The sequence below is a fragment of the Lissotriton helveticus genome, chromosome 2_1 (genome assembly GCF_964261635.1).
Source record: "Lissotriton helveticus chromosome 2_1, aLisHel1.1, whole genome shotgun sequence".
NCBI lineage: Eukaryota > Metazoa > Chordata > Amphibia > Caudata > Salamandridae > Lissotriton > Lissotriton helveticus.
Window position 1 is genome coordinate 1,138,760,274 of NC_136059.1, and position 27,186 is coordinate 1,138,787,459.

A 27,186-nucleotide genomic window follows, 5' to 3' on the forward strand; every position below is an offset into this window, starting at 1 on the left:
CCGGAGGAAAGAATGGTGTTTAGCACAGGGGTCAGGACAGAACTAATTTCTTTTGGGGCCAGATGTATTATGGAGGGTGGAGACGGGTCCAAAGGAGAGCCAGATTTCATTTGAGGCAACATATGGGCTACTTTCTCTTGTCAGAATTGAGAATTAAGATAAGCCATGTGCCCGACCCTAAGTGTGGACTGCACTGGATCCTTTCCCTTGGAATCTTCAGCTACACTGGACAATTCATTGTATACCTTCTGAACCTTATTCTGAAAGAATAAGGCTAATTTGTTTACAAAATCTTGGTCAGGAATAAAAATTACATCCCGAGGACATTTCAGTAATGATGTGACTGTTTGAAATAGCTCCTTAGGAAATTAGACGCCTCTTGAATTTTAAGAGTGAAGAAAGTGGTTTTAGCCTGAATAATAGCTATCTTATATTCATCAAGTGCCGCGCAATAAACCTGCTTCAGAGCGGCATCATATTTTGTTCTCCAAGCACGCTTTTTTTGCCGGCATTTGTAAAACAAAACATTGAAAACACAACGAATCCCTTCTGGTCACACATTTTTTAATGGCTCAGATACATTGACGATGTCTTCATAATCTGGAAGGGGAGTAGTGAAAGTCTGGATATCTTTCATCATTCGGTGAATTCCTTGAACCCCAATCTCAGATTCACTATAGGTTGCAGTAGAAAGAGTCTGGATATCTTTCATCAATGGGTGAATTCCTTGAACCCAATCTCAGATTCACCATAGGTTGCGACCAACATGCCATGAATGTTTTAGACATCACAGTGAAAGTAGAAAGTGATAATCAACTTTACACTACCTTGTTTACGAAACCCACAATACAAGAGTCATCATCCACAGGCATTAAAAGATATAGTGCCCTTTGAGCAGTTACTGCGACTTCGCAGAAACTAGTCAAAGAAAGAGAATTATTTAATTGAGGAAAAAAAACACTCAAAGAGAAACTCCAAGCCCGAGGCTAACCGGCCAGATTGCTTAAAAAATCTCTTAAACGAGCTTGGTACAATAATCGAGTAGCACTGTTGGAGGTCGGGAGACAGTCAAAACAACCACTATTAGTGTGTGTTTCAACATTTGGAACTCAATCAAACAAAATCAAAAAGATAATCAATAAACATTGGGCACTACTTAAAAGACTACCTGAATTTAAAGAGAAAACTCTCTTTACCTTTAAAAGAGGACCACATTTGAAAGACTGTCTAGTACATGCTTATGACCTCCCAAAAATTGCAACAGTTGACAATATGATTCAGGTAATACCTGTAATAGCACATTACAGATGCAATATGTGTGCGGCCTGTAACACTACCAAACATGTCCTATTAATGACCACCAACTTACACTCAAGCAATTCTCGAATTGCAATATAAGCAATGTGGTGTATTGTATTAGATGCCCATCTGGTCTCCACTACATAGATAAAACCACACAACAGGTCAAGGAACGTATCCTACAACATCAGTCGAGGATACCCTTTAAAGTTGAAAATGCGCCTCTGGTTGAACATTACACCAGAATGAAAAAATCCAAAAAAGATATGTCTTGGTGGGTCATTGAAGTAGTTAAGCACTGTAAAAGAAAAACGAATGTAGAACAAGTCCTCACTATCAAGAAAAATGGTTGGATTTCTCGTACAGACAACGTAGCAAGAGGCTTGAATATTAGCTGTTAAATGGCCCACATTAGTATCTATTATGTAACACTGTACTCCTCATTTGAGAGATATGTCTTTCTAGATATAAGCAGTTTTCCAACTTGCTTACTCTTTGAGAATATTGTTGCTGAATATGTCATTGCTAAATGGATACACCTTTCATGGCATGAGCACTTTGTCATGATTAGATGTTGTCCCTAGATGTGATTGTTTAATAGATACACCTGTGTAGAACATCATATACAAAAAGTTGGACAATATATGTTACTGTTTAGAACTATATCTTTGTAGAATTGTATTCACAAAAGGAGTGATACATGTGTTAAATTTAAACAACTGTACATTTTTGTGATTTTTCACTTTCTGTAACATATATGATCAATAGTCAATGCTAGTCATTTCATCATCAAAGAACTGTATATTCTCTGATCCTCCACTTTTGGGCAGTTGTGATTGCTAATTATCGATAATTAATGTACTCTGTTTTTTAATGAACATCTGTAAATCGTTTCCAATGAAAAAAAATTCAAATTGGAATTGTACCATAACTATTATAATTGTTTTTGATTTTTTTTTATGATATACTGTTAGTTATAAAACAAACTTTTTTTTGTTTAATGAAACACGCTATGGTATTTGATGTTGAATAAGTTCTGACACTAATTTGTTTTTGTATCTGACCTATTCCCACTTCTTCTGATGCACCTTGTTAGACAGTAGTTAATGTATGTACCATCTAGGTATCTTATTTACTTCATATTTGATATGGGGCCCATAATATAGAGTCCATATTACTTAAAGCGCAATTCTGAATTCCTTTTCAATTTTGACCAATTTTGTATAAAGACAAAGCTCTTAATATATCTCGAGCCCAAAGTAAGGATATTGTATTACTAGCATTTTGCCATTTCAAGATGGCCGCTACCTTCACCGTCAATTACCACGTACGTACAAGGTGACGTTCGCTAGATTCGGAAGCTTAAAGTGCGCTTCTGAGTCACGGTTCCCATATTTGAGACCCGATCCATGACGGTATTCCGATGTGGCGAAGTACTACAGAAAATTAGTAAGTACTGATTAATTAGTTGTTGAGGCTGCACACAATGACAAATTGTGAGTTTGAACCCTGTTTTTCATAATTAATTTTTATTTTTGTCGTCCAGATTGACTCTGTTATCTGCCCTGACCCCACCCGTAGGATGGGTAAGAGAGTGTCGTTCATCTTCTTCTATGTAGGTACTGTACCCAGTTTTTGATAAATTGGATTTCTGACATAGTATCGGTTTAGGTAAGTGGATCGGCCACAAATGATACTATGTCTCACCACCCTACGTGGCCTCTTCCCAGTTTTTGTGCTTCACTTAATTCACACTCACATGTGATTTTGTAATATAAATATAGAATACCTCTAATGCCTTCGAGGTCACTGTGTCTTTACATAATCGATTAGCTCTGATTTATGTCCTTGGCCTGAAGCTAAGTATTTTTACTACAGAACTTTTTATCACAAACCGTTTTCATGTCAGCATACATTTTCCATAGCAGGTGGAGATATATATATTTCACCTAAATCAGGGAGCCTCAGTTTAAACTACCAGTGAGCTCTCGACTACAGCGAGCATTTACTAGTTTCTTGAACGTGGGTCAATTGCCTATGCATTAATAAAATCAATGGGTATATAAGTATAGATATGTACTTCATTTCTCTATAACCATCAGTAAGAGACATTATACTGTTGGTCAAGATTTCCATCTTCTATGGTGGTTATAACTTAGATACAGGCTCCTCTTTTCATAGAGTTTTGGAGGTACAGTTATTCACCACATATCTATTTAGTTTGCTCCTACAGACTCCGATGGCCATTCTTGTTCCTATTCTGAGAATCATTATCAGATTGTATTTATTCATTGACCTTGTATGTTTGCATAACTAAGCAACTTTTTGTCATTTCAGCTGCACATCCAGTATAATGAGCAGCACTGGTTCACATTTCTCTCCCTTTTTTGACTTCTGCATTAAGTCGGTATATGTCATGTTTGTTTCAGTTCACTGCGCTAGGGCAATATTTTGTAGTATAGCACATTACCTTTGTATTTTTTTTATTGCGCTTTTGGTTTTCCTGGTTCTATACTGTGGACACATCTTAATCTTCCTTCTTTCACGGGTGTATATCTCTTTATTTTATAGTCAGTACTTGTTTGACACACACAATTTATTGGACTATTCGTTTGACATAGGGTCTTCAGTCTACATATGAACATTTCATCCTGAAGATGCTCTTACAGATGAAAGCATGTAATAAGATCCAAACGTTGACACCTCAACCCATTTTTCTTGCAGAAAGAAAAACATTTTGGAAATGTTCATTGTTTATTCAATGATGTTCTCCTCACTGGAAAACATTTGAAATGGGTTACAAACGTTTTTATGAGAAATTAGCTGATGTATAAACAATGTATCTCACCCACTTTTGTATTTATGTGATTTGCATTCTGTACCCTTATCACCCGGACCTTTCAACATAAGTTTGTACTTTCATAAGTATACACCCGTTTTGCCTTTTTCTTCTGTTGATACACTCGCTTTGAATGAATATTAGAGATTTTGCCAATTTGTTTGTTTTAAGTCACTAATCGGGGCTTTTTTCGATATGGTTCTTTGAATCAATGAGATTTTCTGTACCTAAATCCCTTGTAGGCATGTTTACCTTATCTTAATCCATCACCAAAGGGCAGGAGCCACAGCCCTTCATTTTTCCTCGATTTCTTGTAGAGTGCCCTTTATTTAGTTCCTGAAGACCTATACTACATAGATTGAAAACACATACATGCAAGATATGTATTGAGTTTAATTCCTACTGTTAGACCCGGCTTCCTGGGCACCAGGGCACTCGGGGGATACTGTGCTACAATTGCATCAACTGGAGTGTTCCCCATGGTGTCCTAGGGCCTCAGTACTAGTGGACCCAAAACTGGATCACCAAGTACTCCTCTCCAGCACTTGACTCTCTCAGGGTAGCGAGACAGAGCAATCCAAGGCTTACTCAAGGAAGTGAGGTGGGGTTAGACATTCAGAAGACAGTGCACACCGTACTACCAGCTGATAAAAGTAAGGTCCAGTCAGTGCTTTACTTTTAAAAAAAGTACTTTAATACACACAAGAGAATTATACTACACATAAAACTAGGTAAACAGTGAAAGCCAGATGTCTCTACAACCCTCTGGGCCAGAGTTCTGACCCCAAACAGTATGATAGCGCCTAGACGTCAAGCACTATAAAAACACACAATTAGCATTGCGTGTTACAGACCATGTTGCACAGGGTTGCTTTCATCCACTAGAGCCTTAATACCAATATTTGGATTGAAAGGATTTAGGTTCAGCATATGATGTGAAGTCAAAGATTCTTGATCAGCCCCATAACCCCTACCCAAAGCAACAGAGGAGCCTTCCTGTCCTGAGTGAGGACACTGCTCTAGAGGCGTCAGGGATCTGATCACATGTGCCTGATGTCTTAGCACAGTTTACAGGATTCCCACTAGTCCAGTAGCCACTGGCTAGCTGTAGAAGGGTCGTGGCTGGACAGAGTGCCAGTTCACCCTGATACCCCAATGATATCACATAAAGAAAGGTGGCCTCTATTCCCCAACTACTGCTTGTACAGGCTTCCACAGCGCAGGGGAAGAGTTTAGGGAAAGCGATCCCACCTCCAAACACGATCAAGCCTCCCCTTCTCTGGCTCCCTTGCTGTGCTGCAAGCTTCCTTTCCACCTTGTGCAGCCATCTGCAATGTCCTTGTTCAAAGCACCTGCTCACCAAGTCTCACAGAAACAGCTGGTCTTCTCCCATGCTGCTGATGCCCTGGATCTTCATCGAACTCCTGGCAGCAGAATCCATCGGTCATAAAGAAAATGTTTTCAAGTTCCAGACGCAGTGAGCTAGTGTCTTTATCTTGCCCTCACACCACGGGTCCCGGATGGCTTCTTTGGACGGACCTAGTATGGCTACCCCCTCAGTTACAGACCAGTCTTAAACAACAGCTGACCACTCAAGCCAGACTTTTATCACCTCTGATTGATAGGTTGATCCAATCAGAGGGTCTGCTACTTTTGCATCCTGATTATACGTTCAATCACAATCCATTCATGGTGTGTTCAATGCCTGACCAAAGCATGCACAGATGACCTATTGTATTTCCTGGTACCAGCCTGTGCTATTCCCTACAGAGGGATCCTTATTAACTCCAGACCAGGAGGCACTGACTGGGGGCGGATCCTCTTAGCAGTGTTAGTGCAGCTAAACCCAGATAAGAGCTGAGTGTCTACCCCAGCCCACCAGGCCTCTCCAAGGAAATGGGGAGGTGCCCGGGGGAGCTGGGATGTCCAGCAGAACAGCTCTAATTCCACACAATGGCTAAACTGACCATTCTTCCCCAATACACCCACTGGCCCTCAAACACGTCAGGTAGACAAAAGCAACAGGAACCCAGGCAAGGGATAGACTGCACAGAATTAATCAGGATGGTGGCTAGTGACTCACCCCTCCTGACGATAAATTTATTGCTGCCACCACTGTCAGTCTACCACATCCTGGGTAGAGAGGGCAGTAGCCGCTCTCTGAAAAATATGGGTGCCCTAGGCATACCCCAACTACCTCAGAGCCAAGCTCTAGGGACTCAATTCAGGTAAACAGGGAGATCCTCAATGGGCATGTATGATTGTCATTCTCACTGAGGTAGGGATCTAGAAACCATACAGTAGCATTTGAGGGACTTACCTGGAGATAAGCATAAGGCAGGGGAAGCACTCTCTCCAGAGACATGCAAAAGACTTCCAGTCCCAACAGTTACTCATAAAGTGCAATGAATGCCTTAAAGGACATAGGTACCGACATGACTGGCAACAATTTGTGTTTACTGCGTCAATTACTGCATGTTTAGTATTTATATCCAAGCATTGTATCCTGATAGACTTCTTCAGGCTTTTTTTCTGGTGAAATGTGTCAAGTGACATTTGCAGAGTGTGCTATTAGGTGCACAATTCAGAAATCAGACATGGTGCAACCATCCATTTGTGTATGGATTGGATTTTAAAACACAACTTTGAATCGGGGTCTAAATAAAGTTTGTATGTTCATCTAAAGCAGGAATATGCTATGTTTATAGATTTGCTAAGCCTTTTATTATGACTTCGCAGTGTTGTAGGGTTCAATTATTTTGTATTAACACAGAGCTTTAGAACCGTAATGAGGCACCTTTGTAGAGGGGTATTATGCTTTTCTGTTCAGTGCCACAGATGGAACAATGTGTGTTTATTGTACAGCCAGTATGGGGAGTTTTTTGATGTCTTGCTTCAGACCTGGGTTATGATCGTAATAAGTTCCATTGCTATGTCTCTGCATGAATCTGAAGGGCAAATGAGTGAGAGGTAGATTGCTTAAGCATTAGATTCTAATTGAAGGACAGAAGTGTTTACGTGCAGTCTGGCCTGTGTTTGAAGTAATTTGGTGTATGGATATGGCTGAAACAGCTGAAATGATGTCATAAGCAAGCAGGTAGCTGTGCTTACTCAAAAGTGTAGGAGACGAGTGAGGATGGACATGGCAGCACAAGCCAATACCTGCTATCTATGGAGAGTTTGCATATGTACATTTTGAGCCATTAACCTCTAAGAAAATGCGCAGATATAAGGAGATTTATCCTTGGAAGATGCAAGCTCATTGATTCAGGCATTTGGGAAGCCTGAGAGTACTGCCAATCAACCCCAAAACATCTTCTGTGGAAGAAAAAATCCACCTTAATTTCACAGTACAATGGGGCCCAAAGCACCCACAATACACATTGCAGTCAACACTTGTGATCAGGCTTTGGAGGGCTGAGGCCTTAGACAGGATCACAGATAAAACCTCATAACAAAGTATATAATTTTTCTGTCCAGTTTTTGTTTGAATAGTGCTTGGTCTTATGAATAGGTTTAAAGCATTAACAAAATAAAGCAAAGCAATGTTTCTGCTATATTTACATTTGGATCTCTCAAGGGTTAGGAAAGCGCTATACAAATTCAACAGAATGCATGATCACTGCCTCTTTCTGTTTCTTTTTGAGGGATTCTTGCATTCTCTGTCCTGTGGTGAAGTACCTCTGTTGTGTATTTGTGGATGTGGTGAAATCTGATGACTGGTAACCATCTAGTGGATGAATTGAACAAATTGAAAACAGAGGCCCTCATTATGATGGCGCTATCCAATACTTCCCTTACTGTTGCACTCATTGGAGTGGGAATAGTAATTTTTACATCTCCACTATCCGAAACTTTCCCTACTGTTGTACTCATTGGAGTGGGAATAGCAATTTTTACCCTTCCTCTATCCAACACTTTCCTTATTGTTACACTCACTGGAGTGGAAATAGTAATTTTTACCCCTTCGCTATCCAACACTTTCCCTACTCTTGTACTAATTGGAGTGGGAATAGTAATTTTTACTCTTCCGCTATCCAACACTTCACCCACTGTTACACTCACCGGAGTGGGTATAGTATTTGTTTTTTACACCTCCGCTATCCAACACTTTCCCTACTGTTGCACTCACTGGAGTGGGAATAGTAACTTTTATCCCTCTGCTATCCAACACTTTCTCTACTGTTGCACTCACTGGAGTGGGAATAGTAATGTTTACCCTCCACGAGACAACACTTTCCCTACTGTTACACTCACTGGAGTTGGAATTTTAAATTTTACCCCTTTGCTGTCCAACAATTTCCCTACTGTTGCACTGACTGGAGTTGGAATAGTAAATTCTACCCCTTTACTATCCAACACTATCCCTACTGTTGCATGTATTGGAGTGGGAATAATAATTTTTACCCGTCTGCTATCCAATACTTTCCTTACTATTGCACTGACTGTTGAGGTAAATTTAGATTTAAAGATTTTTAAATAGTTTAATGTTTTAATTTCTAGTAGAATTTTTTTATTAGATTTTATGTTATTGGTACATATGTAATGCATGAAATGCATTTGCCGTTGTTTAAATAAAGTGCTTCCAAGATTCCCCTGCGTGGCCTCTGCTCTTTCCAGGAGGAGGTTTTGGTGATTTGACACGCATCAGCCAGAGACGTGTTTCAGAGGCCCCGCTGCTCAAGTTTGCTGGGACATCACTGGCTCCTTCGACGGCGGCTTCGTGTTATTTTCCAAGGTGTTGGAATGGTCTCAGCCCGCCTTTGAGTTTGGGAGAAGAATGTGCGGAACACTGAGGTCATTGACCTTATGCCGGGCGAAATGGATTGCCATTTCGGCCCCTGTGAGAAGTTGGCCTCGTGTATGATGTTCACTATTCTAGTGAGCACCTTGTACCAGTCCAAACAACCCTTATGGTGGTGGTTGTAAAGTCAACCTTATAGACAAGCTATCCTAGGGGTAGCATGGACCTAAGCAATCTTAGGCTTAACTCAAGAGGGCATGTGAAGCCAGCTGTTTTACCATATGCAATCCTTTTAATAACAAATGAAAGGACACCACACAAGTTATTTATTATAAAATATATGTATTTATTACTAGAATAATCCCCTGTACTCTTTATGAGCACAGAAGCACAAGCGTTAAACAAAGAACTTCATATAACATACAAAAGTTGCACAAATATGGATAGGCCCTGGTGGCCCCTAAAACCATATACTAAAATAGTGGTATAAGAACCACGTCACGAACAATGGTAAGGCCTAGGGCCTTGAGAATCGCTGGGGCTACACTGGACTAACTGCAGTTAGGACGGCAGCGGCCCACAGGATAAGGGTGCAGTGTCTAAAGCACACGCGTGCACCAATGCAAAGTCAATGGCGTGTAAAAGTTACAAAGTTGCAGATTTAGGAGTCTTCTGACTGGACTAGAACTTAGCCACTTAAAACTAGGACACTAGAGGTGTAAACCACTACAGGAGCACCAGGGTACTCGTGTTACCTCACCCACAGGAAGCGGGTGCATAGGTGTCAAAGTGCGTCGGGTTTCTTTGTGGAGTTCTATGGAGCCTGGAGGTAAAGATGCTGCAGGCGGCCAGGAGAGAAGAGTCCAAGGGTGGATCTAAGATGTAGAGTACCTGAAAGCAGAGGGGACAGAGTCTGGGTCACTAGCCAGTGACCAGTATGGAACCAGGAAGGAACCAGGCGATGTCGGTGCAATCAGGCGGTTGTCGAGAAGCTTGTCTCCACTGCCACGTGGACCCGGGGGCATCGACGATGACCAGGAGTCGGACACAGAATGTCCCACGAAGGCTCTCGCTGTCGGCGGTGTCAGCATCCGGATTGGAGTCAACAGGCCTTGGCTAATGCAACCCACGCAGGAATCGAAGATGGCATCTGGTTCAGATCAGCAAGATCTGATGGGCTGCTCCTTTTCAGGGGAACAAGGGCCACTCTGGAGCAACCAGACCAGCAGTGTGAATTCAAAGGTTCATCGTCACAGAGGCCACTAGCCAACGGGCAAGTGATCGGACAGACGCGTCGAGCAGGAAAATGCAAAAGGGCCCCACGCAGCACTCGGTGAGTGTGGAGAGGTGATCTTCAGTGCAAAAGCTGCTCGGGGCTGGGGCTTCTCAGTTCCCAATGCACAGCTTCGAGGGTGCCTCGGAAGCTGCACGGGAAGCATTTCACAGGCTTTCTAAGATGGCCGGTCCCACGTCGCCTCCACGGATCTCAGCTTTGCTGTGGCTGTGGATCGGGCTGTTGGATGTCTGGGAATCTGGTTCTTGTCGATCTCTGTCGCTCGAGCTCCGGCGGGAGCTGCAACAAAGCAAACCGTTGGGCGCTTGATGGTGCCTACTTGCACAGGGTGGTCACTCCTTGACCACAAGGGAGATTCTTCAGTCTTCCACGTTGAGTGGGATATTGAAGGGTCCAGAGTTTCGTTTCAAAGTTTCAGTCAGGATTATCTAAAGTTTATGGACACAGCTCCGACCTTTATTCCAAATCAAGGGGCTTGGTTTTCCTGCTAGGTCCCTCCTATGGGTGGGACCGAGGAAGGGGGTGGTTACACCCCTTTCCCTTTGTCCAGTTTTGCGCCAGAGCTGGGGCTGGAGTGCCCCAGCACCGGTTTGAACTGGGCTATGCATGGGACACCTTGTGTGCCCCAGGCAGTGTCTAGTTTCACTCAGCCCTCCCTGCCTCAATCCACTATCTCCTGTCTGGGGTGGTGTAACACCTCCCTGTGACAGGAAACCTTTTGTCCAGGCCTGCCCTGCCAGAGTTTCAGTCAGCAGCAGGAGGCCAGACTCGTGTCTCTGGCAGCAGCATCCATTTTGTGATGCTGAGGCTCTGGTTAGTTTTAACCGCGTTTAAGTAAAGTAACATGTCTTCTCCCTCTAGAAGGGTGGAATGCTACCCCCGTCGCCAGAACTGGCGAGGGGGTAGTATTCCAAAGTGTATGACACCTTACACGACATGTTTTGATAAGGCCAAACCAAAGTTAGCAATAACCGCGAGGATTATAATGCACTTAAGAGTATATGGTATGGCAATACCCTGGAACAGCTATAAGGACATGGTTCCGAAAGCTGCAGACAGGCTTAGCTCATGCTAGGGCACCATCTCACATAAAACCATGCACTCTGCCTCCAGGATTGTTAAGGCCTGTCATAGGAGTGACTTATAGGTGCATATGTGTCCAGATATAGGTTTAGACATAAGTATACTATATCTAAGCAAGGGGTGATTACACAACCTTGCCCCAGCTGGGTGATCAGCCAGTTGTGTCAGTGTGGATGGCCAGCCAGGGTTGGCAAAAGATATGCCGCAGCCCCTGGTAGGCCTTGGGTGCACCTATGCCCTGGGTACCTATAGTACACTGTACAGGGGCTGATAAGGTGACTCAATATCCAATTAGGTATGTACCTAGGGTACATGGAGTCCATTTTATTGAGAGAGCAGATAGCCTGGGGCCATGATTAGCAGGGACCTAGGCCAACTAAGTCGAAAACCAGCTAAACACAAGGCAAAAAATCTGGGGTAACCATAGTCAGATATCCATCCTCCTACATAACCCCCCCAAACGAAAGGAGATAAGGCTATCCTTGACGAGGTAAGCCTATATTGCCTGAGTGGCCATATAAGGAGGAACCTGCACTGGCATGGTTAGCCCCTATCTCATGGTCCACTAAGCAATCCCTCACCCTAGGGGTATCAGAGCGTCTCCACCATAGGGAATTACTACCTCTATTGTGTTTTGGCAAAGTAAAAGGCTGGTGTTGAGAGGGAGTACTGAAGTGAGGCTCCACTAATGTAGGGCTCAACTTCCTCCAATCACTATCCACCATGGGTGGCTTTCTTTCCATGACTGAGTTGCACTGTCAGGGTCAACCTCTGGCTGCCTACAGCTGGAGGCTGGGTCCCTTTTGTTGGCTTACTGGAGGGACAGGTCAGGTTTGGGGCCTTTGGTTCCCATGTTTGGCTGTGCCCAACAGTGTCCATCTGGGGGAGGTTCCTAACTAGGTGTAAGCGAGATCCCTCAGGAGTTTTTGATATGTTTACCTTGCTAGGGCTGCTAGCTTTGGTGCCCCTAATCTGCTGATGGGGGGTTTTATTGGACAGGGGGCCCTTTGGGGTCCACTGGCCTCCTTGACCTCTGCAGCCCTGGGCTGACTGAGGCAGGGTAGAGAGGGGCAGGTTACCTGCTCTAGACTGGGTCCCACCTTGGAAGGGTCCCTTGACATCAGGGGCTCTGCCAGGCTAGTCCTGACTACCTCTGGGGCAGTTTCTTCACAAGGGGTAAGATCAGTTCCCTGAGGAGGCTGATCCTTTCATAAAGTCTGGTGGGAGGGAGATTTCTCTTCCTCCTCAGTGCTCTCTGTTTGTGTGGAGTGATCCATAGTTTCAGGCTTCACAACACATGAATCTGTTTGAGTTTGGGCTGTGGCCATCACAGCCCCACCAACCTTTTCAGGAAGGGACTCAGTTCGGGTATGGGCTGTTACCATCACAGCCCTGCTAACCTGTTCAGGGAGGGAATCTGCCTGAGATGGGGCTGAGACTGGCATAGCCCTACCAACCTGTTCAGGAAAGACATCTTGGATTGGGGCTGTGGCCATCACAGCCCCATTAACCTTTCCATGCAGATTTACCATTTTAGAATGGGTTTCTTGTTCTACCTCAGCCCAGGCTGAGATTTCTAAATCATTTCCCAGTAGACAATCTACAGGCAAGTTTGTGGACACTGCCACTCTCTTTGGGCCAGTGACACCTCCCCAGTTGAGATTTACTACTGCCATGGGATGATTTGTCTGCACTCCATCAATATTGGTCACCTGGTATGTGGCACCAGGTAAAAGTTTCCTTGAGGGGACTAGATTCTCAGTCACCATAGTGATACTAGCCCCTGTGTCTCTATAGGCCTCAACTTTCTGACCATTGATGAGGGGCTCCTGTCTGCACTTGCTCAAAGTGTTTGGGCAAGCAGTGAAGTTGGCAAACCCCATGCCATTTTCACAGACAAGAGTAGCTGTAGTAGGGGACCTGGTTAGGCCAGAGTCCACATGAGTTCCAAAAGTAAACCCAGCCAAATTCTTGGGGGTACTCCCACCACCTGGGGGATTACTACTAATAGTAACAGGAGGTGTTGGAGGCTTATTTGGAGGAATATTTTCCTTATTGTTATTCTTTGGGCAACTGCTATCAGTCTTCCAGTGGCTAGGCTGTTTACAGGCATGGCAATAAGGTTTCTTGACAGAGGAGGTGTTTTGGGACCCACCCCCACCATTGGAGTTTTGGGGCCCTGTGGGAGACTTGTCTTTTGATTTATCCCCACCCTTCTCTTGAGTCTTGGAATTATCCTTCTTTTGGTCACCACCCTGATTCTTAGGCCTAATCCCGGTTCTGACCCATCTGTCTGCCCTCTTACCCAATTCTTGTGGAGAGGTCAGATCTGAGTCCACCAGGTGCTGGTGTAAAAGCTGGTTTTGACAATTACTAAGGATCTGCTCCCTCATAATCAAATTATACAATCCTGTATAGTCATGTACTTTGCTGCCAAGTATCCAACCTTCCAGAGCCTTAGTAGAACAATCTACAAAATCAGTCCAGTCCTGAGTCTGAGCTTTTTGAGTATCTCTGAACAACAACCTGTATTGCTCAGTGGTTAAGCCAAACCTATCAATAAGAGCACTCTTCAGGACAGTGTAGATTTTAGCATCCTCATGTCTAACTGCGAGGAGCTTGTCTCTTCCTTTTTCTGAAAAGGAAAGCCACAAGATCGCTGCCCACTGATCTTGGGGAACCTGCTGTACCATGCAGGCCCTCTCCAGAGCAGTCATCAATTTGTGGATGTCATCCCCATCTTTGTAGGGGGCACAATCTTACTCAGGTTCTAATATTCATAGGACCTGTCTTTATCCTTAGGGATAATGCTGCCACCAGTGGAATTTAATCCACTCAATTTTTGCTCTCTTACTAAAGTAAGTTTAGCTTGGGCCAGGGCTATCTCCTCTTTCTCAATCTGAAGTTGGACAGCTCTCATCCTCGCCTCATGTTCTTTTCTCTGAGGGGAAGTCATTCCCATTTGAGAACCCCTTGAGGCATTAGAAAGGATAGACTCCCTGGAAGGGGATCTCTCTCTTCTATTGCCAGGGAGAAGTCTACTATTTGGTCTGGAAAGGTGGAACACCTCTCCATTCCCATGTAAGCTTAGGTTAGCCTGGCTAAGTCTTCTGACCTGGACCTGGCTATCCCCCTGATCATCTGAATCAAGATCCTCATCTACCTCCTCCTCCTCTACTTCTGGGGTGATGGTCTCATCATCTAGGGGGGTTACTCCTTCTCCTGTAGTACCTGAGGGGTCTGTGGCAGACTTTTCAAGATCAGCTGTCTCTAGGACATGTATCAGGGTTGGGATGGTAGGGTTGTGACCCTTTTTCAGCCCCATTGAGGTGCACAAGGTTGTCGAGAAGCTTGTCTCTGCTGCCACGTGGACCCGGGGGCATCGACGATGACCAGGAGTCGGACACGGACTGTCCCACAAAGGCACTCGCTGTGGGCGGTGTCGGCTTCCGGATTGGAGTCAACAGGCCTTGGCAAATGCAACCCACGCAGGAATCGAAGATGGCATCTGGTTCAGATCAGCAAGATCTGATGGGCTGCTCCTTTTCAGGGGAGCACGGGCCAGTCTGGAGCAACCAGACCAGCAGTGTAAATTCAAAGGTTCGTCATCACAGAGGCCACTAGCCAACGGGCAAGTGACCGGACAGACGCGTCGAGCAGGAAAAAGCAAAAGGGCCCCACGCAGCACTCGGTGAGTGTGGAGAGGTGATCTTCGGTGCAAAAGCTGCTCGGGGCTGGGGCTTCTCAGTCCCCAATGCACAGCTTCGAGGGTGCCTCGGGAGCTGCACGGGAAGCACTTCGCAGGCTTTCCAAGATGGCCGGTCCCACATCTCACGTCGCCTCCACGGGTCTCAGCTTTGCTGTGGCTGTGGATTGGGCTGTTGGATGTCTGGGAATCCAGTTCTTGTCGATCTCTGTCACTCGAGCTCCGGCGGGAGCTGCAACAAAGCAAACCATTGGGCGCTTAATGGTGCCTGCTTGCACAGGGTGGTCACTCCTTGACCACAAGGGAGATTCTTCAGTCTTCAACGTCGAGTGGGATGTCGAAGGGTCCAGAGTTTCGTTTCAAAGTTTCAGTCAGGATTATCTAAAGTCTATGGACACAGCTCCTACCTTTATTCCAAATCAAGGGGCTGGATTACCTGCTAGGTCCCTCCTATGGGTGGGACCCAGGAAGGGGGTGGTTACACCCCTTTCCCTTTGTCCAGTTTTGCGCCAGAGCTGGGGCTGGAGTGCCCCAGAACCGGTTTGAACTGGGCTATGCATGGGACACCTTTGTGTGCCCCAGGCAGTGTCTAGTTTCACTCAGCCCTCCCTGCCTCAATCCACTATCTCCTGTCTGGGGTGGTGTAACACCTCCCTGTGACAGGAAACCTTTTGTCCAGGCCTCCCCTGCCGGAGTTTCGGTCAGCAGCAGGAGGCCAGACTCGTGTCTGTGGCAGCAGCATCCATTTTGTGATGCTGAGGCTCTGGTTAGTTTTAACCGTGTTCAAGTAAAGTAACATGTCTTCTCCCTCTAGAAGGGTGGAATGCTACCCCCGTCGCCAGAACTGGCGAGAAGGTAGTATTCCAAAGTGTATGACACCTTACACAACATGTTTTGATAAAGCCAAACCAAAGTTATATGGTATGGCAATACCCTGGAACAGCTATAAGGACATGGTTCCGAAAGCTGCAGACAGGCTCAGCTCATGCTAGGGCACCATCTCACATAAAACCAAGCACTCTGCCTTCAGGATTGTTAAGGCCTGCGATAGGAGTGACTTATAGGTACATATGTGTCCAAATATAGGTTTATACATAGGTATACTACATCTAAGCAAGGGGTGATTACACGACCTTGCCCCAGCTGAGTGATCAGCCAGTTGTGTCAGTTTGGATGGCCAGCCAGGGGTGGCAAAAGATATGCCGCAGCCCCTGGTAGGCCTTGGGTGCACCTATGCCCTGGGTACCTATAGTACACTGTACAGGGGCTGATAAGGTGACTCAATATTCAATTAGGTATGTACCTAGGGTACATGGAGTCCATTTTATAGAGAGAGCAGATAGCCTAGGGCCCTGATTAGCAGGGTCCCAGGCCAACTAAGTCGAAAACCAGCTAAACACAAGGCAAAAAATCTGGGGTAACCATAGTCAGATATCCATCCTCCTACAGCCCCCGCCTGAACGAATCCTGCGCCTGAAATAATCCTGTGCTTGGGGGCTGCAGCTGTTTTGGGGACCCGAGGAGGCCTTTAAATTTGAACTTATCAGGAAATTGACTGTCACTGACATTGCGATCCTGCCTGCCGCTGACCCCTTGGCAGTACAGACCCCACGCACCAGCTACCTCGGCAAAAGTGCATCTTAGGACTTGCAGTTCACTAGAATTCCGTGAACTGTGAATGGGTGAGCGATTACCTGATGGGGCGGAGCTGATTTCCACCAATGGAAACATGGCAGGACTCATTCAATGCGGTGGGTGGCAGCCTCCTTATCACTTGGCACTGAAGAAGGCCGGAAGGGCTGAAATGCATTTGCTGTTGTTTAAATAAAGTGCTTCCAAGATTTCCCTGCGTGGCCTCTGCTCTTTCCAGGAGGAAGTTTTGGTGATTTGACACGGGTCAGCCAGAGAGCGTTTCAGAGGCCCCCACTGCACAAATTGGCTGGGACATCACTGGCTCCTGCTACGGCATCTTTGTGTTGTTTTCCAAGGTGTTGGAATGGTCTCAGCCCGCCTCTGAGTTTGGGAGAAGAATGGGTGGTACACTGAGGTCATTGACCTTATGCCGGGCGGAATGGATTGCCATTTCTGCCCCCGTCTGAACGAATCCTGTGCTTGGGGGCTGCAGCGGTTTTGGGGACCCAAGGAGGCCTTTTAATTTGAACTTACCAGGAAATTGACTGCCACTGACATTGCGATCCTGACTGCCGCTGACCACTTGGCAGTACAGATGCCACGCACCACCTACCTCAGCAAAAGTGCATCTTGGGACTTGCAGTTCACTAGAATTCCATGAACTGTGAATGGGTGAACGATTACCTGATGGGGCGGAGCGGGTTTCCACCCATGGAAACATGGCAAGACTCATTTAATGCGGTGGGTGGCAGCCTCCTTATCACTTGGCACTGAAGAAGGCCGGAAGGGCTGAAATGCATTTGCTGTTGTTTAAATAAAGTGCTTCCAAGATTCCCCTGCGTGGCCTCTGCTCTTTCCAGGAGGAGGTTTTGGTGATCTATATATATATATATATATATATTAATATTACCTACTGGGGGTCGCCATTAGGTAGTTATAGTTAGGACCGAGTTTCCATAGGAAAAGCATTTTTTGTTTTCCCAATAACTTTGGCATCGTTTGACGAATCTTCGCAAAATTTTCAAAACTACTGGGGCGCTCCGGTCAGCTCCTGCTTTGAGAGTTTCAGGGTGATTTGTCAATGGGGGGGGGCAGAGAAAAAAGGGGGTCCCAAAACGCTTTTCCCTCATGTTATTTTCCGTAGGAAACATTAAACAAAGCTACAGCCCAAACTGCTGAACTGAATTACACCAAATTTGGCAAAAAGGTAGATCTTTGTCCAAAAAGTGACCTTTTTAGGTCTCGGCCTAGCGAACACTGCACAGCAGTGTTCACGCAGCCAGAGTCCTTTTCTCGGGGTTTTGAAAATGGACCTTGAAATTCCACACGTTCGTGCGTGTGCATTTCCTAGGTCCATTTTCATTGGGCTTTGCATGCGTGTACTTTTTTAACAGAACACACAATTGGCCATGGGTGGTCGCGTTGCTCCGCCCATGGCCTATTGGTGTCTGTTACGCGCACCAAAGGCCATATGTCTTCAATTATCGCGGCCAGACGCGGCCGCGATAATTGAAGACATATGCCTCGCAGCTGCGCGAACATGCACCACTCGCGGGCTTTTTTTTGGGGTGGGGGATCCATTTCACGGCGAACGCTGACGTCTTGTTTTTCTTATTCATTCCAGGCAATTTGTGCACGTAGGGCGGGCGCGTTCAGCACAATGCGTGCATGGTGTGCTTGCGCTTTCGCTACTCGCCACCGGCTGCCGCGTCTCTCCGTGCTGGCATGGGAGGCGGGAGAGCATGCACCGGGGTTTCCCTGTGACGGTGCGCTCCACCCTCAAACTGAGAATGGGACGGCACCCACAAAATATCTACCTCTTAGCAGCGCAGCTTTTCTGCAAAACTCCAGAAAACTGCCTTTTTATCAGTGCGCGAGGAGCGCTCCTGCAGGTGTAAAGAGCTCTGCACCATTTCTGTCTGTTCCGTATTTACAAATCATAACTGACTTACATCGCAGCAGGGTGCTCCTGGCACTAAGAAGCGCACGGTGTAGCTCTGTGGGTTAACGTGCCTGCTACAATATTCTGTGCTGCCTGAAAGTCACAGCTTTCACTTCCAGTGTGCTGGCTCACTTTTTACTCCTTTGAAAGTTGTTTAAATCAATACACCACTATCGCAACTGTGCCACTCCACCACAACACGGACGGAGTGCACCTCATGACAACGCAAGTGATGTGTGCTCTCGAATACAAATATGAATACAGTGTCATTCTGCCCCCCTTGTGACCCCTGGTGCATGATAAACGAATCTAAACTGAAAAAACGGGTGTGTTCATTGCCCGTGATACTCGTTACATACACTGCCGTGTGACGATGCATGCACACATACCAGAATGTCTTGCGAATGTGTTTTACTGTGAGTAAAGTGCTGTAAAAAAGAGGAAGTTGTCTGTTCATAAAAGTACTAGTGATACAGACCCCTCACAATGGCTTGTATTCTGCCTACGGGTACTCACTCGAGTGTTACGAACAACCGCCACTGCTGTTCGAGATCTGTGCAAAACAGGTGACACTCATTATTCTATCCCTTAAATCCGTGCCACACCAGGAATTCACTGGAATATATTTTACCTCGCGTCTGTGTTACTTGTTTACACCTGCATACACCCCGCATTAAGTCCTCACTTGACTTCACCGCCTTTACGTTTGGCATGCGGCACTCGATTCTATTAGGTGCCAGAGCAGACAACGTTCTGCGAACTCCACCCCCATCCTCCCTCCTCTGGAAGGCACGAGCAAAACAAACCTCCAATTCCCTAGAGCATAATCGCTGCAATGCACAGGTGGACTGTGTAAACAACGCCATTTCCATGCCTGACCTCGAGGCTGTCAACAAGGTTCATTCAATACCAGGTCTGTGCTGACTGAAAAGACACTAACTTGTAAACTCCTCTACAAGGGCTGTTTTTCGGGAAGAGAAATCTGTGTAAAATTCTAAAGAAAACGTAAAACAACAACATGGTTTCAGTGGGTTTATGTGAAAAGGATTGTGTCAGTTCATCTGACCGCCTTAGAATGCGCTGTCTTTTCTTTAATGCGGATTTGTGCTCCTGTATGCCCCAAAACCCTTGTAATATCAATAGCTTTCAAAGCGCACCGAAGACAGGGGAATATATTCATAATTATATTTTTTATTGTATTTGTTTCTTATTTCGGCAGGCCATGATTATTCTGCTAGGAGTATGATGAATATTTTCATGACACATGTTTAATTATTTCAAAAGATACCTCATTGCTATAAAATAGCGTGGAGAGTGGGGGAAGTGTTGCATGGTAACTGATTGGTCAATTACCTAAACACGCTGGGAGACACCGTCCCAGAGTGGTTTCGTGGCTTCTTCAATATGCTGATGGTGCAAGGAGGGATTTTCCTGCAGTCGCCTTTCTTCCTATTTTCCAAAGAAGTCTGTCTGGGTTTTATGTTGATGTAAGTGCGGCATTAGGGCGTTACCCATTAAGCCCATTGTCTCACCATTTTAGTTATTTCCTTAGCGCCAACTCTACCCGAAGGTATTGCAGCGCTTTACATGATCACCAGTTATATTATACAGGGACACATTCATTTTATGTTTCTCACGGGGAGATTTCTTGATTTGCCCAGAATCTCAGGATGCTGTGCCCACGCTAAGACTCTGACTGGTTCCCAGTTCCAAAGTCGGTTGGGCTGCCATTATGTCATATGCATTTTTTTAAAATGATTAAACAAATTATTCCACGAATCCTTAGAAGTACGAATGGGAACCAACACTCACAAGAAAGCCATTCAGTCATAAGAACACTCCAAGCCCATTTAATGTATTTTAACAATAGCTCTATGTCAACAAACAGCTCAAGTTGTGAATGTGCAAGACCTAATAAACCACCTAGACCAACATTTGAAAAGAACCGAAACACAGCGGCAAATGGCTACATTAATGCAATAGCATCATCCATAGAATTTGACAAGTCAAGTTTTTTGTGTGAATTTTAGTGCATGCCAGAGAGTGTGATAGTGAAAAACATTGCCATTTATAATGCCAACAAATGCAAGACATGTTGGATTTCCAAAGCAATAGGTCTCGCATTTATTAAAATTAGAGCTGTTGGTGTTGAAAATTACGATGTTTTCTAGTTTTGCTTTTTTATACCATTGGCAATAGTGCTATGCCAATATAATCACTCCACTGCAAATGAAAAAACAAAAGTAAAAAACATTGTTATTTTCAATGCCAACAGCTCTAACTTTAACAAACCCGAGACCTGTTGCATTGCAAATGCTTGTTTCAAATGGTGTAAATCCGTTCAGTAGTTCCTGAGAAATTAGAAAAAGAATGGGTTTGATATCTGTCCTCCATAGGAAACTTCAGCCCGAACTGCTGAATGGAATTACACCAAATTTGGCAAAAATGTAGCACTTGGTTCAGAAAGAGACCTTTTTTAAATGGTGTAAATCCGTTCAATAGTTCCTGAGAAATTAGAAAAATAAATTTTTGATATCTGGGGCAGCGGTGGGTTTGTGAACCCTCCCGGGCACGAGCTTCACTCTGATTGGCTATCAACACTCCAAACCAGGAAGTGCTGGCAGCCATCTTGTGACTTGGTTCTACTGAGTCACAAGAAAACAGAAAAAAAGAGGTTAAACAACAATAAAAGGGGGCACCCCTAGGCCTCCTGAGGGGGTCCCAAAAACGCATTTTTTAAATATATTTTCTGGGGAAATCGCGATGGGGTCGCAAATCCCACCAAAATGATAAAAACAAAAATGAAGCGTGGACTCCTGCGCTTTGTTTTCAAAACAAAGTCCTGCCAATTAATTAGCTGGGGCCGTGGGGTCCACCGCAGCCCTGGGGACCGCCACCTCCCCAGGGCTATGAAATGATGCATGGGGGTCCTGAACCCCCCGCAGCCCCGGGGACCGCCACCTCCCTGGGGCTGTGAACAAAATGAGTGGGGGAGTCCCAAACACCCCATGCTGCCCCGGGGACCGCCACTTCCCCGGGGCTCTATTTTATGTTTTTAAAAACCTGTGGGGGGGGCTCGAGCCCCCCACACACCCCAGGGACGACCTCCTCCCTGGGGCACTAAATATGGAAATGTGGGGGTCCACCACCTCCCCGAGCTTTGCACAGGTAGGGAGGGGGGCCATGCCCCCCCCCTACAGGAGCCCTTGATGGCCCAGGGGACCGCCACCCCCCAGGGCCGAGTGACATGGAAGCGCGAAAAGGTAAACGCGCTACAACAGCGGCATCATTATTCCAAGTGTCGGAGGTAACAACTGCACAAGGAGACGGTGAAGCAAATGTTACAATCGCAATAGACTTAACATTAAAGCAGCAGTATAATAAACTAGAAAGGTTATACAGGAAAGAGATAAACAAGAGCTCGGAGATTTTGGCATTGGAAAACTATTTGGAGGTTAACAGAATACCAAGAGGTCTGCGCATTTTCACGATACCAACACACCCGGATACAAAAAGCGCTTTACTAGAGGATTGGGCGGAAAACAACACGCAGTGCTCAATGAATATGATGCGGATTTTGATAAAGCATGCTAAAATAGACATAATAGACATAACGAAAGCGCTTGATGAATTGGAAGCCATAATCAGGGATAGTAATGCAAAAGATGAAATTGTGAAGTTGCGCAAAGACATGGATTTAAGATTAGAAAAATATGAGGTGGAGATCCAGGCGAGAAAAAAACGCCAATTTTTGAGAGATGAACAAGACTATTGTTGTGGGAGAATTCTTACTTTTGCAAAGCGTTTTGAAACATTAAAGAAAAACTATCCTTTACCACCAGCACAAAGAGAAGGCAGCGTGAGTGCCAGTGAATCTGATGTTAGCGAGGGCGAACAGAGTGGCAGAACTCCATCGGAACCAAAAGCCAATTTTTTAGAGGAGATGAAATGGATGTGATAGAGCGCGCGAGGTCACCCAGCCAATAATTTCGCCGTTTCCGGCTTCAGGGCCCATATACTTTCAATTTACCATATACATTGATCGGGCGACTTCACGGGCTCTACCAATTTGTGTGTGTTTCCCTACTGTTATTACTCAGCGTACCCGACTTACCATCCACCGACACGGGTACCTATGACCTCAACGGATCAGGGAGCTAGCTGTAAAAGGAAAGGCAGCAAAATACCAACCCAAAATGACATTCAATACTGTTTGTAAATGACCACGGACAACTGGAAGTTTTAAAAGCTTTATCTAAAGTTCGTTTTCGTTGAGCATTAAGTTTACAAGAATGAGACTTGTACTTTTTGTTTTGTCTCTTTATTCGATCACTCCTTCTTTTGGAAGTGTCTTCTGGTTGTTCTGCTATGCGAGCACTTTCTTCTGCACGTTTTTCTTCTACCGTTTTTATTCTCAGTCTCAATTTCTTTATGTATCCAGGCTCAATGTGCTTCCTTTTCTTAAGTCTTTTAGTGGGTACTTGGACTTCGTTTTCTTCTCTGGCCCTCTTGTTCTCCTTAGTTTGTGGCAATTCTGTTTCAGTGTCTTCCTCTTCTATCTGACTGTTTCCAGGGCTAGCATCTATTTCTTCTGCCTGGTTACTAATCTGGCCTTGTTCAGGACAGTTTTGCGTTTGTTTTTCGAAAGTCTCTGTTTCTGTTTCCTGAACACGTTCTTCTAATCCTATCTGACTCTGTTCAAGCACTTCCATCTCTTGATTTTCTTCTGCTCGAACTATTACACTATGTCTAGTCTGTCCCTTCTCGATATCAGGAGTCAGTGGAGGAGTATCAATCACTTGCTCTGTATCCTTCATCTGTTCAGTATCGGGCACTGGCTCTGTAGTATTCACTTGTTCTGTATCAATCACTTGCTCTGTCCCTGTCTGACCTTCTCCTTCCTCAGTTTTGATGTGAATCTCAAGATTCTGAGGTTCTTCGCCTGTGCCTTCCTTTTCCTCTCTATTCCACTCTCTACCTTCCCAAAGTCGCTCACTTGTTCGAATGGGGTCTTCAGTGAGATCAATCAATGGAATCCACTCCTCTGGCCATATGCTCGGCAGCTCGTCTTCAGCTACTTCTGGCTCAGCTTCTTGGACCCCTTCAGCAGGCTGGGCTCCTGGTAGTTCGTTATCAACTATTCTTGGGCCAACATCTGCTGATTCTGCAGCTCGACTGGTACTGGGCTGGTACGTCGTCAGCTACTTCTGGTCTGGCTCCTGCAGAGTCCTCTGCTGGACGCCCTTCTTCTTCAGGCTCCTCGTCTGGTAATACCTTCTGGGTGTGGCTGGCGTGTACCCAGCGTGGAACCCCTGCACACTTCACTGCTGTGGTAGTCACCAGGATCACCTGACGTTTCTCTCCCCACCTTGGCTCCAGGCAGCTCTTCCGAGTATGTTTCTTTATCTTCACCCAGTCCCCCGGGACCAGTTTGTGGAGGGGAGTCGTTGGATTGAGGATTGCGTCTTCTCCGATCTGGCGAGAGATAGAACGCACTTGGTCACCCAATCTCTTGCAGTATTCAAGCACCAAATCATCAGTAATACTCAACAGTTTGCTTCCTGGCACCCATGCTTGTCTCATCACTCTTCCCATAATGATTTCATGGGGACTTAGGCCTGTCTTGCGGTCAGGAACACTTCTGAGTCCCATCAGGACCAGGGGCAGGGCCTTCACCCAGGTCATCTTTGTTGCATCACACAGTTTTGCTAGTCTGTTTTTGATAGTTCCATTTACTTGTTCCACTATTCCAGAAGCCTCTGGACGGTATGCACAGTGAAGCTTTTGTGAGATTCCAAAGGCCTTACAGAGTTCGTCGATCACCTCATTCTGAAAATGTCAGCCTCTATCTGATTCAATAGTGACTGGAACCCCGAACCTAGGTATCAGTTCCTTCAGTAAACACTTAGCTACTGTCATTGCGTCATTTTGGGGAGTAGGGAAGGCTTCCACCCACTTTGAAAATAAACAGACCATGACAAGGACATATCGTTTCCCTTCACAACGGGGCATGGTGATGAAATCAACCTGTATTCTCACAAAGGGACCCCCGGACCTTCCAATTTTCCCCAGTTCCACCACAGTCTTCTTCCCTGGGTTCATCTTTTGACATGACAGGCACCTCTGGCAGAGGGACTCTGCTACTTTCCTGAACTTTTTACTGTACCAAGTCTGTTGGAACACTAGAATCATGGCGTCCCTACCAATGTGTGATCCTTCATGTATCAATCTCGCCATTGTGCTAAGTAAGTGTCTAGGTAACACAGGCATACCAGTTGGGCCCAAGATGACACCATCCACACGTCTTGGTCTACACCCATCTTCCTTCCACTTCTCTCTCTCTTGCCAAGGTGCCGCCTGCTGCCACTCTTTCACTTCATCCCATGTAGGCACTTCTTCAAACACCTGAAGTTGGCAGCTGGTTCCTGGCCCCCCTCGTTTTGGATTTACGATATACCGATCTCTGGCGCACCATTGGGCCACTCGATCAGCAAAATCATTTCCCAGTGATACAGTGTCCATACTCTTCTTATGAGCAACACACTTCACCACTGCCCGTTCCTTTGGTAACTGGATTGCCTCTAAAAGGTCTTGAACAACTTTTCCATTTCGAATTGGGGTACCTGATGAAGTCAGGAACTCCCTCTTTAGCCACAACTGGCCAAAGTCATGCACAACCCCATAACAGTACTGACTGTCAGTATACACTGTTATGCGTAAGTTTTTCCCAATTTGGCAAGCTTTTATCATAGCAATCAATTCGGCTACTTGTGCAGACTTTATGTGATATAGATAACCTGCTTCTTCAATTTTTGTTAAGGAGACTACCGCATAGGCAGCACTCAGGCCTCCTTGTTCATGTCTTAGACATGAACCATCCACAAATAATTCCTTGTCATGCACAGGCAATGGTGTTTCTTTAATGTCTGGACGTGGCTTGGTATTGAATTCTGTTAAATCAATGCAATCATGCTCATCAACCACCCCACCTTCCATATCCATTGGGTCGGGGAGTAAGGTGGCAGGGTTCAAAATACTGCACCTAACAATGTTTACATTTGCAGCACCCACAAGAATCCTCTCGTATTTAGTCAGCCGACTAGGGGTGAGATACTGAGTTTTTGTTCTGGTCAACAAAATTACCACTCCATGTGGAACATACACAGTTACCGGATGTCCCATGACAATTGACTCACTCTGCTCTAAACTGGCACAGGTAGCAGCTACTGCTTTCAGACAGCCTGGTAATCCAGCAGCCACTGGATCCAAGGTGGCAGAGAAATATGCCACAGGCCTTCTGGTTGTGCCATGTTCTTGAGTTAGGACTGACAACGCGCAATTATCGCGAGTGTCACAGAATAGGGCAAATTCTTTGGAATAGTCTGGCATTCCCAATGCAGGGGCAGTACACAGACAATCTCGCAGTTTTGTGAAGGCCGTTAAGCTTTCATCATTCCATTCTACAATATCGGGTGTTCCTCTCTTGGTCATTTTTATCAAGGGCCTAGCTAGGACTGCAAATCCCAGAATCCACTGTCTGCAGTATCCTATCACTCCCAGGAACATTCTGATCTCTTTCTGAGTACGGGGTAACTGCATCTTTTGTATTATTCTCACTCTTTCTGACGTCACTTTCCTGACCCCTTTCTCTATCTGGTGCCCCAGATATTTCACTGATTTTGCACAGAACTGTAATTTGTCAGGGGCCACTTTATGTCCTTTCTCACTCAGATGATTCAGGAGGGCAATGGTGTCAATCACACAATCCTTATGACTTTTAGACGCCACCAAGAGGTCGTCTATGTATTGCACTAAGACAGAGTTCCCAGGTAAGACCAAAGTTTCCAAACATTTTTTCAAGATCTGATTAAAGATAGAGGGGCTCTCTGTGTACCCTTGAGGGACCCTGTTCCAGACATACACGTGACCATTGAAGGCAAATGAGAAAAGAAATTTGCTATCTGGATGCAAGGGAATGGAAAAGAATGCATGACATAGGTCTATCACAGTGAACCACTCAGCATCCCAGGGAATCTGATACAGAATCACTGCTGGGTTCGGGACAATAGGGCAGCAGGGGACTACTATCTTGTTGACTTTTCGTAGGTCCTGCACTACTCTGTACTTGCCACTAGGCTTTTTGATGCCCATAATCGGGGAGTTGCATGGGCTACTCATTACCTCCTGTATGATGTTTCCTTCTAGCAATTTCTGTATTTCCAGGGTAACACCAGCTCTCACTTCTGCATTCATTCTGTAGGGTTTAGTATTGGGGTATACCGCATTGTCCTTGATTGCTATCTGTATGGGGTCCACATTTTTCATTAACCCTACATCTTTCCCAGTAAAGTCCCATACTTCTGGCTTCACTGCTTCTTGGAGTTCTTTGGGCAAATCCTGCATGGTCATTCGTTTAATTTCTGAGTCAGGTCTGATTAACATTAATTTATAAATGCCGTCTTCATCTGGGGTCTGAATTTCAACACCTTTTGGTGTGCAAAAGATGGTACAGTTCATTTTGCACAGCAAATCACGTCCCAGTAAGTTCACTGGACTGGTGTCACAAACGACAAATCTATGCATTTCCTTAAAGTTTCCGATTGAGATCTCCATGGGCTTGGTAACAGGAGTACTAATCAATTGATTA